The sequence below is a fragment of the Gouania willdenowi genome, chromosome 13 (assembly GCF_900634775.1).
Source record: "Gouania willdenowi chromosome 13, fGouWil2.1, whole genome shotgun sequence".
In the NCBI taxonomy this organism is placed as follows: Eukaryota; Metazoa; Chordata; class Actinopteri; order Blenniiformes; family Gobiesocidae; genus Gouania; species Gouania willdenowi.
This window is the reverse complement of record NC_041056.1, coordinates 14,822,399-14,838,180: the sequence shown is the minus strand read 5'-3', so window position 1 is coordinate 14,838,180 and position 15,782 is coordinate 14,822,399.

Genomic DNA, 15,782 nt, shown 5'->3' with positions numbered 1-15,782 from the left:
CCAGGGGGGTATTAAAACCCGTCTTCCACTCATCTCCCTCTCTTATTCTCACTAAATGATAAGCATTTCTCAGGTCTAGTTTGGAGAACACTTTGGCCCCGTGGAGAAGGGTGAAGGCAGAGTTTATCAGAGGTAGAGGGTACTTGTTCTTCACGGTTATATTATTTAGGCCCCGAAAGTCAATACAGGGTCGCAGGGACCCGTCCTTCTTATTCACAAAAAAGAATCCCGCACCTACCGGAGAAGTGGAGGGCCGAATGATACCTGCTGCCAGGGCGTCCCTGATGTATGTCTCCATGGCAGCCTGCTCGGGTTTAGAGAGGTTGTACAGACGGCCAGAGGGCAAGGTGGCTCCAGGCAGGAGCTCAATGGCACAGTCGTAGGGCCGGTGAGGAGGCAAGGATAGGGCATCCTCCTTACTGAAGACTGGAACTAGGTCATGGTAAACCTCAGGAACGCCGGACAGGTCTGGAGGCCGAGGGTCTGGCCTGGGATTTACAGGAGCAGGGGATGGGGCTGAACGGAGACAGTTAGCATGACACCCAGTACTCCAGGACTTAACCTGGCTGCCGCACCAGTCAATAGAGGGGTTATGTTTAATCAACCAGGGGTGCCCCAGCACCAACTGTGGGCGAGAATGCTCCAGCAAGTGAAAAGTTAGTGTTTCGTGATGATTACCTGCTAACCGGAGGGTAACAGGAACTGTCTTCCGGCGGATCGTGGCCAGGGGGAGGCCGTTGAGAGAACGGGCCTCTACGGGAGAATCCAGTGGCATTGACGGGATGTGGAGCTGCCTGGCGAGGGCCGAGTCCAGGAAGTTCTCCTCGGCCCCAGAATCCACCAGCACGGTCACAGAAAGTGAGTGGTTCTGGTAGCTGAGTGTAGCGGGTAGCTGTAGCAGATGAGGGGAGGTGGAAGCAGTCCGACTCACTCGTAGACTCCCTGTCACGAGTGAGCCCTCTTTTTTGCTGGTCCCTTGGGGCAGGAAGCAATGAAGTGCCTCCATGACCTCGGAGGCAGCCTCAGGGCACGGTGTGGGCGTAGCAGGCTGGAGAGTGGGACTCAGTCGGCGGGAGGGTGCAGAGTCCCTCCAGTGTGAGCGCTCTCTGCGCCTCTCCCTCAAGCGATTGTCAAGCCGGATGGCGAGGGAGATTAGGGCCTCCAGGCTGCCCACCTCCTCCTTGGTGGCGAGTTCATCTTTCAGAGCCTCGGACAGTCCCCCATAGAATGACCTCTGGAGGGCCGGATCGTTGAACCCACTGGTAGCTGCAAGGGCCTGGAACTCCACGGAGTACTCTGCAACACTGCGGACCCCCTGCCTCAGGGCCATGAGGCGATCTCCAGCGTCTCGCCCCCGAACTGGGTGATCGAAGACGCGCCTCATGTCTGCAGAGAAGCGGGAGTAGGAGGTGCAGATCTCCCCCTGTTTCTCCCACACAGCTGTTCCCCAGTCCCGTGCAGGCCCTCGTAGAAGGCCAATTAGATATGCGATTTTAGCCCTATCGGACGCGTAGGAGGTCGGTTGTAACTCAAAGACGAGTGAAACCTGAGTCAGGAAGGCCTGGCACGAGCCGAGATCTCCAGCATAGCGCTCAGGAACCGGAACCGTGGGTTCACGGCCTACTGTGGCCAGAGCAGAGGGAGAACCTACAACCGTCGTCTCGGGGGCATTAATGGGGGTAGGCTGGCAACCTGACGCAGCTAGTGAAGATGCTAACACGGACTGCTGACCAGTCAGGTGAGACATTTGGCTGATTAGAGCTTTAACGCTAGACACGAGAGTCTTGAGTAGCTCCTCATGCCGGCCTAGAATCGCTTCATGACTAACTACAGCATGATGAGCGGCTGAGGCCTCATCTGTAGTGCGGTCTGCTGAGCTCATTATGGCCAAACCATACTGTCACGGGACTGAACTGAGGCTCAAGCGCAGACAACACAACAGGAGGCACAGATACAATTAAATGATTTATTCCATAAACAGAATATAACAGAAAACCTACCAGCGCCCTAAGTGGGGTGGTGGAGAAACTAAAGAAGTGCTGAGCAAACTGAGGGAGACCCAATACTAAGATTAAATAAAAACGATCAGGAAACTACTGACGAACAAACAAAATCCTAGGTCTAAAGGCATAAACTCAGAATGGGCTAAACTAACAAAGAAAACCTCTGAACCCCAAATGGGCAGGAACACGGAGACGCTCGAGCTGCAGCCAACACGGAAGAAACGACGGAGCCTGGCACAGGAGTGGGGAAGAACCAGCTGAAGGGTGGAGTGAGCTGAGGGATTTCAGAGGTGATGGTAGTTGCAGGTGGGAAGGAGGCAGGAGAGATCCCAGCGGCAGAGAGGGTCAAAGTGAACACTGTTAATGGTTTGGCGTTGGTTTGTGGTCTGCCGATGTCTTAAGTAGTGGTGTGAATACTTGCAGGTAGGGAGACCACTCCCCGCCGCAGCTGGAAGCAATCCTGATGATCAGAGGTGAGTAGTCCGGACAGTGATGAATGGAGACCACCAGATGGTGCCAACGGACCAATTCAGGAGATGCCAGAGGTAGAGGGCATGACAGTGCCACGCTTTCATAGGCCTCTCTGAGCTCCCGTTTGCCTCCCCTAAAGTTGGTTCCATTGTCCGAGCATATTTCTGCAGGGGTTCCTCTTCTAGCAATAAAGCGCCTCAGAGCCATCAAGTAGGCGTCTGCATCCATCATCTTGAGTAGATCCAAATGTACAGCCCTGGTGGTTAAACACTTGAATATAATCCCCCATCGCTTTTCCTGGCGTCTGCCCACTTTCACCATCATAGGCCTGAAGTAATCCACACCAGTGGAGTAGAAGGCTGGTTTGTGTAATTGGAGACAAGCAGTGGGTAAATCAGCCATTCTGGGAATTGAGGGCTAGCTCTCCAACGCTGACACTCAGGACATGCATGTTGGTATCTTCTGATTGCCTCCCGCCCTCTAAGTACCCAGAATTTCCTTCGCAGCTCTGCAAAGACCTGCTCTGAACCAGGGTGATGGAGGTCTGCATCATACTTCTGAACGAGCAAGCCTGTAACTTGATGCAAAGAATCGAGGACAACAGGGTGCAGGGTTAAGTCGACTTGACCTTCCAATCATCAGAGTCTACCACCCACTCTTATCAGACTGGTGGACTTGTCCAAGTTGGGCGCTAGGGTGAGTGTAACTGACCCCTGGCTCACTTATTTGGAATCTTAAACACTGTTTTATTTTGGATGTAGGAGGAGGAGGAAGAATTTATTAAGTTATAAACCACATTTCTGCCAGAATTGTGTGTGCGTGTATTTTACCCAGCAGTGTGTGGGGAAAAAGCTTTTCCTGGCGCTTTTGCGAGGAGGTTTTCCACTCATTCACTGTACGGGCCCGCGGGGATACTGTTGGCCTGGATGGGTTCTGGTTCTCCTTCTCACACGGCACTACTCCTGGGCGTCAATGAGTAGTTTAACCAACAAGTTCTCAAATCAAAGATGCTAGAGTTTGTTTAAAGGTTACTCATTAGAAGCTATAAAAATTGACGGGCTCCAAAATGGGAAAAGGCTGCTTGGCTAATTTCAAAAGTGTAGATAAATCTTAAAGTTAGTGAGGTGTATTGACTGCTTAATATGATATTCATTTATGCTATACACCTTTTCACTTAAAAGCTGAGTATAGGCCTTCAACAGGTGTCCTTAACACATGGGGTTTACAATCCAAGCCAGTTATTTCTGTAGCTCTGCTGTTGGGATGTTTATTGCCTGTCAATCGTAGAAGTTGCTTATTCTCGTGCTACTCTGCTGATGCATGGGGTTTTACCATCGTAATGAACATTTGTTGCTTTCCTTCTTTGCCTTAAAAGCTAAGGCTTTGGGGTCTACCTGTTGGGTTTCAAATTTCTCGTCAGTCTATATATGTGATTGCTGGAGAGCATGATCTGACCCCGGTTGCTCTCACTGGACTTCTGTCTCCAGTTCTCCTGTTTTTGCCTCAGAACATGATTTGACCTTCCTTGTTCTCCCAGGGTTTTTGTCTCTGCCCTGGTTTTTGATACTGCTTGTTTTAATAAAATTTGTATTATTTTGCAAGTCAGCTTTAATGAAGATCTTTTTTCCACACTACACCTTTTTTACCATCCACATCATCACCTGGGGAGACACGACAAACTTGCCGTTATTCGGCAGTGACTGCTACAATTGTTCTTCCGTGGTCGTGGTGTCCCTGAGTTCATCCAACATCCTTGGTGGGTGTGCGAACTGGGTGTTTGGGGACATTGTGTTAACATGGAAATTGTACAGTTTAAAAGGATTTTTAAACTGTACAATTCCTATTGACTGTAGCGTCAATAGGAATGAATGGCTACAATTGCTGGTCAATTGTATTTGTTTTTTTTCTGTTTTTTGTGAAGCTTCTTTGTGTAATTAATGTTGATTTGTGTCATGATTTGTGTTATGTCATGTGTGTAGATATAAGTTAAGTGTTTTAAATTATATATGATGTAATGGTTTGATCTCTTTGAGATCATAGGGCAAAGTTTGTCCAAATTGGCAAATGACAAAAAGATACAAAGCACACGAAACATTAAGAAAAATGAGAAGACCACAAGCAAGTTGACAAATAAAACCAACATATCTTTCTCTCATGCAACATCAGCAAAGAAGCCACCACCATATGAAAAAGAAGTACGTTTCACTGATGTCTATCCTCAGCTGCCAATGATAACTCAAGAAAGCAACTATAACATCAAAGATGAAGATGAACAAATAATAGAGATGGTTCACTGCTAAGACAAGCACAAAAATTTACCCAGCATCCAACACTTCGAAGAGAAGGTCTCGCTTGAGTGGCTTAAGCAGACGACAGTTCAGACGCCTGGAAATAGGAGATGAGGCTGTGAGTGAACCCGACGAAGCAATTGGAGGATATGATCTGGAAATCAGACGAATGTTGGCAAAAGCAGAAAGAAGAGGAGATCAATCAACAAAGCAACTGATGTCAGAGAAAGACACGAATGACAGTGAAGAACATGAAAGTGAAGAGGAAATGGAGATTACCTACGAAAGAGAAGAAAAAGTCTCAAAAGTCAGACACCTGGAAATATGCACTTCGTTTAAGAACAAAAAAGAAAGACGACAAAATGTGTCCAGTAATAGTCCGAGGACAAAATCTGGAGTACAAGCCTTAGCAGAATACTGACATGTCTGACATACTCGGAAAATTACCGACGCTTCAAGAGGGTGCACACCCCTGGATCTCAAAGCTGGAAGAGGTTCTGTGGGAACACAGCCAGCGATGGGAGATATTAAGAGGCTTTTGGCCAGCCTTTTTGGAGTCCCAGCAATGGAAGAGATACTGCAAACAGCAGGCCTAAACAGATATGTGGCGACATCTGTCAATGATCCAGATTGTATGGCACTACAAGCTCCTTGAGATAGACTGGTGCCTGTCCATTTAGGGCTTTATAAGTGAGAAGAAGAATCTTGAATTCTATTCTATATTTTATGGGAAGCCAATGCAGAGAGGCTAAAACAGGAGTAATGTGATCTCTTCTCCTAGTTTTAGTCAGTACACGTGCTGCAGCATTTTGAACCAGCTGAAGTGTCTTAAGCAACTTGCTCGGGCAGCCTGCTAAAAGAGAATTACAATAATCCAGTCTAGAGGTAACAAAAGCATGGACTAGCTTTTCGGCGTCGCTCTGAGACAGGATAGGTCTGATTTTAGCAATGTTACGTAGATGAAAGAAGGCAGTTCATGAAGTTTGTTTTATGTGAGAGTTGAAGGATAAATCCTGATCAAATAGAACCCCAAGGTTTCTAACAGTTGTGCTTCGTGCCAGAGTAATGCCATCTAGGGCAGTTAGGCTAGCATAGACAGGGCGAACATGGGCTTGTCTGTAAACGGTCGCATTTTGTGGTTCAATAAACAGGAAAAGATTCAAATTCTGATGTAGCTGGTTATGATTTACAGTCCGCATAAACAGGACTGAATATAACATAACATAACATAACCACTAGAGTGGACATGGGCTCGTCTGTGAACAGTCGCATTTACAGACCTTGGAGTCACTGTTAGCTTACCAATAAATGGAAAAAGATTTGTCACTTGTATAATAAGTACTGACTAGGCCACTGGGAGTGAGACCCAAGGCCAAGGCAGGCTGACTTGATAATAATGTATCATGTTTTTCTGCAGTCAGTGCCTTCTCCGTCTTCTCTATTTCAGGTGTCGTGAAGCTGATGATGGCAGTTCCTGATCTGTGGTTCACGGCTTAACTAGTTTGGGACACTCTGACGGTCTATCTCTCTATCCTGTTCTGCAGGTCCTTCTGTCCACTAACCCCAACCAGTCGAAGAAGATGGCTGCCACCTCTGAACCTGGTTCTGCAGGAGATTTCTTCCTGTTAAAAGGGAGTTGTTTCTTCCCACTGTCGCTAAATGCTTGTTCATGTGGTTCTTGTTGGGTTTTCTCTTTCTTATTATGAATGTTATATTTTGTACATCGAGATGACTGTTGTAAATTGCGCTATACAAATAAAGTTGAACTGAATTGTTTTAACGGCATTGTATCGCTGGCGCTGCACACTTGTTAGCTCGAGCCCTCTTAGCACGTCGTCAGCCTCATCTCCCATGCAATAAACCAGCGTATTCACTTGATTTGCATCTGTAGAGTTTTTCAGGTTACTTGCCAGTCTAAAACGCTCGAAACGTCTTATCCACTTCTCCCATTCTTGGGGTTTTGGGGTCGAAGGGCTCCGGTGGTTTAATGGTAAAGGTAGCCGCCGCCATTACCGAACCTGTCAGCATGGTCCCTTGGACTGCTGCTCCTGCCACCAAAACAGCCGTCACCGCTCCCTCTTGGTCGTCATTTGTACTAGCCAGTTGCAAAGCTGACTTTTATCTCCTCAAATCACTCCAAATTCTGACACCATGTTGTGTTGGGTTCTTTTACAAATAAAGACCGCTGCTTTGGGTGAACACGAAGCCTTCTTATTATGATGGCTGCCATGCACAAACCCTTCTTCTCTGGTGTCCTTTCATGCAGTACCCACGCACCCTCTATGCATGGTCTGCCCCTAGTGGTAACACACGTAACATTCTGGATAACACTACATTAACACAAACCCACTCTGGGTCATCCTTTTGATAAAGGTCAGACCTTTTACCTACTTCCGGCAGCTGAGCTGACAGCAGCAAAAGAGCAGAGCGGAGCTCACGGAGGAATTTATTTACTAAACATGAACTTTTTCTTCTGAGAAAGGATACGATACTTCAACAACAAACTATCATTTACCATCTGACTCTGGCTCTGAGGTAATCATCTACTGCTTTTCTATTTGCTGGCTCAACTGGACAGCTAAGTAGCAAGCTAGCTAGCTCCAAGTAGCAAGCTAACTAGCAGAAGAATGGCTCTTTCCACAACAGAATACTGCAGTCTTCTCCAAAAGATTACTGAACTGGAGACTTGTGAAATGCAGCACATTTTAGCTCTACATTTTAAGAACTGTGTTGCTACTGTAGCAGGCAATTAAATGTGATTATGTTAAGTCAATAATGTCTTATGTCGTAGCTTCATATGAATTATGTTCTTATCACACTAAAAAATTAGTTAAGAACCGCTGCTATCAACGATTCACTTACCTGACAAGAAATGGGCTGAACAAATTTGGATGTTGTCGAGATTTTTGCTTCGTAGATCCCAGTGGCGTGCCGTGCATTTCATACCTAGGCCTTCAGTGATGTCCTACACTGAATGAATCCACCTCTTAATACCATCAATATGAAGTCATGTCTCTCGAAACCATACATTTATACAGAAACAAACAGTCGAGTACAACTACTTTATTTCAGGAGCATTTAAAATCAATACATCCATATTAACAATTAATAGTAGTAAAGTAAAAGTTATATGATTGCTTGGATACTGTCACAACTTAAAAATAAAAGGCAATTAGCCTACAAAAGTCCACTAAACAGCACATTGTCGCACCCGTAAAGCAGTTTCATTCATTCATTTCCGACAGTGGTGAAATGGTGTAGCCAACTCCTTGAACGTTTGATATAGATTAAAGCGAAACAATTCAGTCCCTTCACTGAAGTCACAGATGCACCAGGTACCGGCACATTATAAGCTCTGTTACGATGGTAAAGCGCAGGCTGCGCCCGGCGCGGCACGGCGCAGACCGCCAAGAAAAAAAGAAGAAAAAAAGCTTTTACTCACCAAAACGACTATCCCCGCTTATTTGAACACAAAATCCATCCTCCTTTCTTTCCTCAAAAAGACTTCAATGACTGTTGTACAGTTTGTCTGTCCATCTCAGTTCCACCAATAAGTCCTTTTCTATCGACATGGAGGCTAGTACTGAAAGCCGAGTCTCTCTGAACCTGTGAGCCAGGGATACCGCTCGTAGCTGCTGCTTTGAAAGTGGCGCACAAACCCTTTTCCCGGCTGGGACAGGTTAGCTAGCGCGGGGGTTGGACGACCTATCCCCACAATATCAAGTTTTTCTTGCAAGGTCCGTCTTGAAAATGGCATTGCATGTATATCAGCGACCAGGTCCATCTCTTCTCCTCCTTCAGCCATTGTGGGTTGAAAAAAACACTATTAACGTTTTAGCTCGTTCGAGTCGCTAACGGGACACCAGCTTCCATTTGATTAACGTCACTCTACTTTACATAGCACTGCCTCTCACTAGTGCGTATCCAATCAGAGGACGTGAACGTCAGAACGTGTCACGTTCAACGTGAGACCTGCTAGCTGGCTCTGATGTCACCAACTCGAAATCTGATTGGTTATCAGAATCATGTGGCAACACGTGACAGCTCAAATATGATTGTTTATTTCTCTTACAGCTTTCATCCAATCCTGGAAGCAGCGCAACCAAGAGGAAAGCTATGAAATGAAGAGAAAAGACTATGAGGAATAATTTAATACATATTTATGAAAAAAATATATTAAAATTAAATTTATTTTCTGATTATGTTTAGGCCAGCAGAGAAGGCCTTGCTGGCCCTGACGGCCCACCACTGGTAGATCCTGGTTTAGCTTCACTAGCCACAACCGCCTCCTTTCCTCTGATCACTTTTAATAATAATAATTCACCTTTTTTTGTTTGACGTTTGGAATCTGCGCTTTGTTTACCTGCTGAGTACCTCCAATATGGCAACATCCGGTTTGATGACACGTCATGAAAACCCTCTATTATAAGAGAGTAAATCATGATAACACTGCATTACTTTTGTTTTACAGCAAGTGAAGTTTGTTCACACTCAAGTGATTTACAGTCCTATAAATAATCAATGAAGTAGGAAAAGACTTGGGCCTAAACATTTGTTTAAGGTGGTCAAGTCTGCTACCAGGCACTGAATGTCTTTAATACAGGGCAATTTAACGTGGTCGTGATGTCGACAATAACAGCAGCCTAAATTATCTATTATCAGAAGCCATGATTAAAGTCTTTAAGATGAGAACCTTCTGTGATAACATGTTGTGAAAATAACTATTTTGATTTGATCTGATTTAGGTTACAACAATGGATGTACAGTAAGTAAGCTAAAAAGTGCAAAGCAATGGAGTTATTTCTACCTTTAATCATATGAAACATGTAGTTCAGATAGTGTTATATTTAACACTAGAAGTCCCACAGAGGTGTCAAATGAACTTTTTACCTATAAAACCCATAGAGGTGTCATTTGACCCAAAGAGAACACAAAAATTATTTATTTTTAATGACAGTGTGGTGTGAGAAATGTGCAAAAGAACAACTGTGATTTGTTTTCAATGGTTTTTATTTAGAAGAATCTCCTTCATCCTCTTATTGAGACTCGTGACATACTTGGCACTGCCACGGTATCTCTCTCCTACATTTGCCACATGTGTATTTGTGGCAATGAACACATCGCACAGTTGCGCGATTGCTCTTGCAGCAATGGTTGATCTGACACTTAGCCCTTTTCCCAGGGCCAGGTGTAGGCGGTTGTTGTTGGCGCAGTTGCTCTTTGAGTGCCTTCTTTTCACTCACATGAGAGTTAGCCAACTCTCTTGCTAGCTGAACCAGGAAGTCCACCCGTCTCTCCTGCACCCCGGTGCATGCTTGATAAAGCAGATGTGCATTGAGTGCCGCCATGTCGATCATGTTGTAGAACACGGCGACTGGCCATCGCCGTGTTCCTGTGCGCACACTGTACTCCCGCACCATCTGGTCCATCACATCCACTCCGCACTTTGTGGTGTTGTATTGGGTGATGGTGTTTGGCTTCCTTTTGATGGTTTCCTCAGTCTCAACCACGCTGTGCATGCTGCTGAGAATGTAGACGGTCTTTTTTCGTTTGGGCGCATACACCGTCAGCGTGGCACCAGTGGTGGAAAACACCTAAAAAAGAAGAAATTGTTGTTATTATAGCGGTTTTAAACACAATGACACACTCAGAGGTGTTGATGGAATAAAAAAGACCAACAACATACCTGAGTGGTGAATTCCTTGCGGTCCATCTTTCTAGTTGACTGAGGAATTTCCCGGCGAATCTTGTTGACTGTCCCGAGGATGGTGGTTTTCCGGCTGAGCAGTCGTCGTGCAAGTGTCAGTGATGTAAAGAAATTGTCCGTGGTGACCGTCCTGCCTTTGTCCATAAATGGTTCCATCAGCTTCATCACCACACTCTCAGAAAGTCTCTCCTCACTGGGACGACTGGGGTCCTTTCCAAGATATGGGAGGACATTGCAGATGTACTTTGTTTTCAAATCACAAGCCACCCAAAACTTTATGCCAAATTTGTCGGGTTTTGTTGCAATGTACTGCAGGAAACAGCAGCGAGTCTTCGATGGGAAAAGCTGTTCATCAATTGTGATGTGTCGACCAGGGTTGTAGCATGTGATGCAGTTGGTAACAAACGATCCCCACACATCCGAAATTGCAGCAAACTTATCTGTCTGCACTCGCTCACTGCGCGTAAACATGTCATCAAATCGTAGGTGACGCATGATGTCTTGGAAACGGTTTCGTGACATAATTCCAGTGATAAGTGGGTTTCCCAGGCATGCTGACCAGCTGTCACGCAGAGATGGAACCTTGGTCACCCCCCTCAAAATAATAACAGAAATAAATGCCATTAGTTCATGGAGGATCATGAACCAGTCCGTCTGCTCCGTTTGCCGTGCATGCTGAATAGTCCATTCTTGAATGGGACGGAGCATGCCAACAGTAATGAAACAGAGGAAGCTCTGAAGGCGACTCCTGATTCTTCTTCTGGCCTTTGCTGTTGGCTCTCCATCTGCAGCGTACGGTTCCATTGGAGTGAAACGGAGAATTGTACCCACATGTTCTTCATGCCACACTGTGCCCTCTTTCGCCGTCTCTGTGGGCTCACTCTCCAACCGAGCTCTCTTTTCCAGATGAGGAGCAGTCGCGTCATCTGCAATGTGAACAAATTCAAATTATTCTTTTCTTCGGTTTTAAATAAAAATAAAGTCAGGAAATGAAAATAGGATGTTTGGGAAATCTAACCTGAAGACAGCTCAGAGTCCGAATCCGAATTTGGCTGAAGGTTTATGTCCTCCCCATCTGAGTCACAAGGGTTTGCATTGTTCAGGATCAATTCCAACGCTTCTTGAGTGGTAAACCTTCTCTGCATTTTGAGTAGAATAAGTGTGGAGTGTCAGCAGGTGGAAGCAGCCAGCTATTTATTCCCCACAGCACAAAAGGCTGCATGACAACATGGTATTCCAGTGGTGTCCAATTCCGGTCCTCGAGGGCCGCTAATCAGCACACCTTATTCAAATGATCATCCAGCTCTGCAGAAGCCTGATAATCATTTGAACCAGGTGTGTTGGAAGAGGTGACTCTGTTTCTTTCAATGTTTGTAGTCTGTGTTTGTTCTCCCCCAGCATCAAGCAGAACGAGTTAATAAACGGGGCATTGTGACTTTAGCTTCCAGGGCACTTCCCCCTAACATTCCAGACTTCCATTGTTAGAGTCAGGCTCTCCCCCCTGCTGATTTCTCAGGTGATTCATTTACAAATTAATAGAGGCAAATTGTAGCCATCAGAGTCGTCAGTTTGGTCCTAGAGTTCATTTGACCCTGCTCTGGGACTTCTGGGGGGATATAGAAATCCCTGGGACTTCTAGTGTTAAACTAAGTTTATTTAAAAAGAACAGTTTCTAAAGCTTTTTTAAAAGTAATCAACATTTTTTTTTGCAAAAATAATCTAATGTGTTCTGACTTCTTTATTTTGGTTAAGACCCAAGCTGCAGCGTTCTGAACCAGCTGTAGCTGTTTGATGCTGTTTTGGGGGATTCCTGTCAGAAGACCATTACAATCGTCCAGTCTGCTGGAGGTAATAACATGGACCAGTTTCTCCTGATCTTTCTGAGTCATTAAAACTTTCACTCTGGAGATGTTCTTTAGGTGGTAGAAGGCTGTTTTGTAATAAATTTGATCTGACTGCTGAATGTCAGATCTGAGTCAATCAGAACACCAAGGTTTTTGACTTGGTCTTTAGCTTTTAGAGATCAAGACTCAAGATACTTGCTGATAGCAGTCCACTTTTTCTTGTTACCAAAGACAATCACCTCCATCTTGTCATGGTTTAGTTGAAGGAAGTTTTCACTCATCCAGCAGTTTACTTTTTCTAAGCAGTGACACAACACCTCAATGGGACCATATTCATCTGGGTTCAGTGATAGATACAGTTGTGCTTCATCTGATAATCAACCTTACAGTTCTGTAAAATGTGTCCTAAAGGAAGCATAAAAAGACTAAACAGAAGGGGTCAAAGATGGTTTGTGGTTTGTCAATCATTCCTAGACTCAGAGTATAAAGACAAGAGCGCAGAGAAGTTGCGTGTCTTAATTTTTACCCTTCAATTCCCGATTTTTATTTCTTAAATTGTTGTCTAAAAACACAGTATTGAATATATCTATACAGTCATGCCATCCAGTCAATATGAAACATTTGTGAGGAATATTTCCCTATTATGCAATGAAGATGCATATTAAAGCACCTAAAGTAATTCCTGCTTCTCTAGCAGCTTTTGCATTTACCATTAAAATAAATTAATGATGTTGACAGTATTATCAAAAAGACGGGCCATTGTTGTATATCTGTATCTACATACGAATACATTTTGTGCATCTTTTCCTCTGGTTTGTCTGAACCAACCCTGACCGGACATTTTCAAGGTCTCCGTGAGAGAGAAGTTGGGAATTTATTTCACACTGAAGAAACTCTTGTTTGATGAGTTTTAACACAATGATAATTAATAGTAATAAAGAACAAAACATTGTAATCTGCACAGCTTCAACACCACCACCACCACCACGCAAACCTATAGATTGCATTTGGTTCAAAGTCGTAGGGATGGTTGGAGTAATTCTTCCCCTGCAGGGTGAAATATCACTATATGTCACCAGCTGACAAGTTTAAGGAGGATGAGGTGAGTCGTTGCTTGGCAACAAGGTGAAATAGTGGATGTATCAATATGAGGTAGTGATTCTCAGATACCAGTGGTGGCGATGGTACGGTACGGACAGGCTGGTTGAAAGTGAGCCCTGATGAATACTCACTCTGAGGCAGATTGATTAGATTTAAAACCCTTAACGACCAGCTTCAGCTTATTACAAAGATCCTTCTTAGCTCTCTCCCAGGCCCCCCCTCTTCACTAACAGTGCCATTCATAACATACAGGGCCCCTGGCTAGAGACACAGAAATCTCATTTGTGCAGCAACAGATGTTTCTCTTAAAAACATCCGTCGAGTGTGGAGTGAAAAAGTCTGCTTCTCATTCTCTGGAGGGATCAAAGAAACCTGTATAATCACTATGAAATCTGTCACATTTGTACTGGTTTGAGGAGACATAGTGATTTACAGTAGGCTTTACTATGTAAAGAAATGTAAATGTCGCTCTAAACAGGCTGCACATACTGAACTAGGAGGCCTTCATGTTGTGTACATCAAAAGGCATTTCAATGGGGGGGGGTATAAAGAAAGACTAAAAATGCATTATGAAACAACAAAACCCCACACAAATAAACAGCTGAGTGTTCCCATGGCAGCACGGTGCATAAATGTGATGCTTGGTTTCCCATGGCTGTGTCTCACTGGCCCGTAGACCTCCGCTCTGTCTCACTGATGGCTACTGTGATTGCAAACATCCATCTTACTGTCAAAAGCAAAAAAAAAAGAAAAGGGGGCAAGAAAAGGGGAAAGTCACACACACACACACGCACACACACACACACACACACTATCTCGCTCTCACTCCCTTGTGTCCAGCAAACAAGCCACCTCACTGTGTGTGGAGCCTACACATGGACCACAGGCCTCTCTCTCTGCTGCACTGCTTGTATGAATAAGAACATGTGTGGGTGTGTGCATCTTTGGTTGTCTGTGCTATATAGTGCATGATCAGTCGCTGGATTGTGCAATGAGAGGCGGTGGGCATGTCTGATCTTGCAGATGATCAAAAGCACCAGAGACTTGACCCCCCCCCCCCCCCCCCCCCTTTGGCCGTGCGAGACACATCAACACGTCTCTGTTCAGTAGACAGAAAAAACAAAAGAGAGCCAGAGACAGGGGGAGGGGGAGAGGGTACATGAGATACACAGACACAAGATGCATGAAGTAGTCAACATGACAATGGTATACTGTATATCAGTGGTTCTCAAACTTTTTTGGCTGAAGTACCTAATTTCTCTTATTTCTGAATCCAAGTACCCCCTTTGTCCGACTACAGCATTTTGCTTAGAAAACTATTTAAAACAACTATAGAGCATAATGATGGAATGAACAAGCGATAACACACATTTGAAAGAATCTCATTTTGTAAATAAGTGGAAAGAAACAGTCTTTAGTGCAGTGGTTCCCAACCTTTTTTGGATCGTGACCCCATTTTGATAAAGAATTTCTGGTGATCTGCATTTTAGTTTGACCACATTTATATTTCACAAAGTGAAAGTATAGAAATACAGTTGTTTAAGATTGTATGTTGTTTTAATTAAATTTAAAAAAAAAATAAAATAATGATAATTACAACAATTCAAAAATGTCTTTACATTTTTCATAAAGTTCAGGCAACCCCATTTAAACTCCAGGCGACCCCACATGGGGTCCCGACCCAAAGGTTGAAAAACTCTGATTTAGTGGCTACTGAAAATATTTATTTCAATAGTTTTTATCATTTCCGGTCATTCACGCCTAGGGTGGGACCAAGTAGCCCATGTAGTGCAATCACGTTGCCCTAGGGGTACGCGTACTTGTACTTGTGTAAAATTTCAATCAAGTAAAAGTACTTAAATAACAATCAAATGCATCACATCATAGCCAACCAACCTGATTAAAAGTAATGCACCGCGCCAAAACATCATTGAATACTGGTTATTTTTAGAGAATAAAGTTTTACTTAGAGCTTGATTTTGTTTTTTTTAAATTTTGAATTAACGTAATATTTTAAATTAAAATATTTTATTTAAAGAAAAGAATTGTACATTTTGACAAACTTCTTATTTTTAAACAGATGCTTTTGTAGGAAATAAATTAGGTTCCAATTGTGCAAGATGTTGTCTTTTCCTTTTTAAGTTTAAACATGAGATGTTTACTGTATGCAAGGGAACCGTGGCAAGATTTAATACCAAAAACTAGTAACTTTTACTTTGAGTACTATTTAATTTAGCTACTTTTTACTTGTACCAGAGTATCTTATGTATGACTTACTTGTACTTAAGTACAATTTCAATCAAGTAACAGTACTTCTACGTTAGTAGAACATATCAGTACTCTTTACACACACTGCAAATCCTTCACC